We start from the raw sequence: 4,910 nt of genomic DNA, 5'->3' as shown, positions 1-4,910 counted from the left end.
ACTATAGATACTTCATTTATACATACCACAACAATTATGTAGCCGTGAGCAAACATGAGCAATATATGGACTTGTCCTTCTACATGTTGGCCATGGTTAACTCCAGATGAACTAGAGGTACTTACCGCTTTTCTACTGCTACTAAAATAGCTGAAACAAACCAGTAGTTGATAGAAATAAGCGACGAAAGACAAGAAAAATAGAGCGAATACTTAAGGACAAGATGAATGAAGACCGACTTTTATGAAGGGTGATAACGAAGAACAAAACAATTTTGCATTCTACTAATTAAAAATATTAGTTCAAGACTCCTACTTACACACAAACGAACCAAACTTTCAAATCTCCAATAAAAACAATAAGGTTTCTTTCAAGCACTTTAATTTGATCCCATTATGCTGTCGATGTGGAAGATCCAAATAGCACTAGGTACATGCACTTAGAGGCGACTATATATTTCCCACTCTTACCTTTAGTTTTTCCCACATTAACTCTATGATTTGGTACAAGTTTTCAGTTCTCACGTATGTAATAAAGAAAAACTACAGTTGTTAGTTATTCACAGTTGAATTCCAATATAGGTCTGACCCTAATGCTTGCCCTAACACTACAGGTGCTTCCAAGCACTAATGGTGACAAATGTATTCCTTATTGTAGTGCGTATTTTCGTAAAATAGAATAAAATCCTAGATAATAAGATCACAAACGCCGGAGATAGCTAACAAAGTATTAATAACTAATTTGCCTAAATGAATTTTATATACGAAGTTGGAGTTACAGGCCTAGCTGACCACTTTTAAGTCAATAACCGTATTGTAATATATCAATAAGACATCTCATAGACTGATAATGCCGTAAAAATAAATAGTTCTTTAGGCTCACTCCCAAGTTGTGGGTTGATTGTGTAACACCTGAAACAGTATTAATTTATTTCCATGGTAGGAACATGTATTTATTATTTTTAAAATCTTTTGAAATGGAATATTTTTTGTATGAATGATATTAGGAAATATTGTACGCATTCCAGAACGGAATTTTTTTAGTTTAATAAATAACACAGCTATGTGTTTTTTTTTTATTTTGAGAAATTGTATCTTACTACAACAAAAGATTGTATCAAAGGGGGATATATAACTTTGATAGGATATTTACAATATCAATGTTTGTACTAATTTTGAACTTTTGAAATTTCTGTATTGATATACCCAGTTTTTGGCGATAAAAACATTTCTGTTGGATTTACCTTTATTTCTCAAACATTTTAGAGAGGCAATAATAGTTTACTTGATTACCTGAGAGAATGCTGGAAGGAGTTGTCTATGCAGTGATTACGGTGTTAATTTTGGTCATGACATACAAGCAACCTCAATATTTGTTATAAGGGGAACAGTGGTTGTCCTTATTTTTAAAAACTCTAAGAACAACAAGCAGCGTTTTTACACATGCAGTCCAACCTTCCAATATTGGAAATCAAAATACGCGAAATATCTAGAGGAAACTTATGTGTTTACTGCAACTCGGATTTTTCTCAATGCACTCTATTTCTCCCCTTACACTTATGACGACCATTATAATTGTTTGTGTGACATTTATTAATTCCTTGTACTCTTTAAATAACGTTTTTCTAATGAAAGTGAATAAGATTATTTTAATTTATTCCTTCACTGCTTGAGGTGGCATGAAACATCCGAATTAATATTAGGGGGTTTTCAGAAAAAAATATCTCAATTACATTAATTGAATAGCCAGAATATAAATTATGGTACCAGTTAGGACAGTAATTTATATAAAATAGCTTTTTGTTTACACTATCAGAAGTTTGATTGTTTATGTTTTTTATTGAATAGTTTTATCTAACGATTGTAGTTTCCACGTGTACTCCAGCCATATCTTCCAATGCTGCTAAATGAGCTCTAATTTCAAGCAAGCCCTTGGCTTCCATCAGTTAAGGCAGAAGTTTGCATGAAGTCATTGCCTGGTTTAGATCCTGTATTCTTAACCATAATTATCATTATAAATACAGCTTTTGTGTTGTTATTCAAATTCAAATTATTTATTTCTGAAAATATAGATTGTTTAAATGTATATCACAGACGTCAACTGTAAATCAATGATTAAAGCTAATTATCTTTCCTAAGAGAATTAAAAGAGCTAGCGCTTAGTACAAAACTATGTGGCTCTTAAAAATTCTTCCTATGAGTAAAACTTTACAATCAGTTTTTTAATGTGTTTTTAAAGGATTTATTTTGGCATGTTTTCACTTTAGAAGGTAACCTATTAATGAACAAAAATCCCACAAGAGATACCTGACCCTCGGAGGGATTAAGACTATATGGGAATACGAAAAGCATTGCCGTGTATGGTTGGAAAACTGTGATCTGCATTAAATATTGGAAATTCCGAGAGCGCAATAAAGATAAAAATTGTAAGTGCTCTGGAAACACCGTTGCATGAAGTCACTTGATGCAGACTTAATATGCTAAGTTCATGTTAATATTTTACTTAAGAAAACTAAACATCGCAATGTGCAAAATATTATGTACAGTTTATGTACAATAAAAAATTTTATTTACAAAATTTGCGATTAAAAAAGTTTAGTTTGATTATATGTAAAATTAACGTAATATTAACTAAAGTAACTGTAATTAAAATTAATATAATCAATAGGTTTGCATAATAACGTGATACTACTAATAACTTTAAAATAGTTTTTTTACAAGTTTTAAAATCAAATGGAGTGTAAAGTTGAAAGTATTAGTTCAATTGTTTTCTTGGCTTGTTTTAATTTTCGAGGTTGCTGAACACGTCTGTGATGTTTTAAAACCAAATTCATTTTTGCAAATTTATTTTTCTGTCATTTGTTTTAGTGTTTAGCATACCATTAACGTATAATAAAAAACAAGCATTTTCAAAAAATGTATGGGTATATGACAAAACAAAGAGCACACAATTTCTACAAATAATGTTTTAAGAACAACATTCACAACAGGTTTGAAGGATGAAATACATTTGTACATTACATTACTATATAAATACATGAACGAGTGGAGTCATTAATATGCAACGGAAAATCGCAAAATATGCAAATGCCATAGCAACAAGCTCAAAAACTAATTTAATACGTAGTATATATGTTCCGACGTCATTATGCTTGTAATAGGTATAAAACATAAAGTCAATCATTTTGTGAATTTTAAGCTAAATATTTTAATAAAGGGTTCTGTTCTAGTTAAATTTCTCATTTTCAAAGCAATCTGCTCAAGACTAGAAAGTTTTTCAAGTATAAAATTATTGTTCTACTTTATAACATAATATTTTTTAGAAAAGCATAAAATTCTTACTAAGCAACTCAGCAAATGAAACTATAAAACACAACATTTACAAATGTATTTTTCACTTCAAGACCTTTTAATATAATTTGGCTAGACTAAAGAGCGAATGTTTCTGTCACTAACTGTTTCTGTCCCTAATACTTTCAGATCACTAAATAAGTACAGTATTTCCTTCAATTTGTATAGGCAGAACACAAGCAAATAGGCTATACATATAATAAAACGTAGTTATACATATGTAATACATTTAAATATGAGTTCTGTACATTTGTAACTGCAAAACTAAGATAGTAAATATTCTTAGATCAATAATAAGGAACTTTTTACAGGATGTAGCAGAAACCTGAGACAAATACAATTAAAAGAAGAAGAAGAGAAGGAAAAAATACCGAAAACCAAAAAACATTATTAAGACTATTTGTAAAATTTGAACTGTCATGTTTAGGTTCATATTGGTCCATTTATATTTTTTTCTAATTGGCAGCTATATTTTTCCTCATGAAGATAGGCTTCTGATTTCTTTTAAGCTATATAATAGTATCGTATTTTATAAGGTACATGTTTTTTTATCTTTAATAACCCTGTTTTCTGTCGGTTATCTTAACACTTGTTTTTATTATCCAGCAAAATGTTTTTAATTTTATAAAAATTATTATTGTAATGAATTAATATTCTTACCTATGTGAATAATTGTACTTTAAACAGTAAAATTCAATAATGCCAGTCTAGTGAAAAGCAAGTTTGATGCAATTTTTCCTGATATAATAGTGTCATTTCTAGTACCGGCCAATTTTTTTTACAAATTATGATACTTTTCTATAAATGTTTATTATAATATTGTAAAGTATATTATTGCAAAACCTACAGCAATAATCAACTGATGATGGTTTGAGAATGTATGGAATTTTGATTAAAAAAATAATGTTACTATAAATACGTATTATATGGATATTAGCATTAAATTTTAGCAGATTATTGAATTGATATACAGTAATCTACAGTATACAACAATTCTAAATTAGACACGTATGATTACCTAAGTATAATATTATAATTGTGACTACTAAGGCAGAATTTAAAGATTTCAACTCACTTTGAAAAGGTAAGACATAATTCAAAAGACAGCAAAGAAAACACTTAACCATGACATATTCCACTTGTCTACGTTGTGTTCTGACAATGATATATTTGCGTTCTTTGTGAAGATTATTCGTGTAAATTTCGTGGAAGAATACAATACGTGATGTTTTTCATAAAAAGTATACTAGTACTAATGGAAGGTGTACACTCCTTTCTTATTAGAATGCATTTTGTATTGTTTTCTACTACACTTGTTATTTCAACTTCATTCTTACATGGATATTCTAAATTTAGGTATTCATAAGTATAAAAACACATGTCATAACTTACTAAGAAGTAACTTACACAATTGTATACGACCAAATGCACTGTCAATAAATCGTGCAAAATGAAAAATCTAGACTGGGTAGTGATCTCCATAGATTTATAAAAGTACTGGACAAATAATTGCTCGACTGAAACTCCCCAGTAGGTTGCGAGGTTGCCGGGTAGGCACTG

Source organism: Homalodisca vitripennis, chromosome 5 (genome assembly GCF_021130785.1).
Source record: "Homalodisca vitripennis isolate AUS2020 chromosome 5, UT_GWSS_2.1, whole genome shotgun sequence".
In the NCBI taxonomy this organism is placed as follows: domain Eukaryota; kingdom Metazoa; phylum Arthropoda; class Insecta; order Hemiptera; family Cicadellidae; genus Homalodisca; species Homalodisca vitripennis.
The sequence above is the reverse complement of the archived record's forward strand: the minus strand, read 5'-3'. Positions refer to the sequence as shown.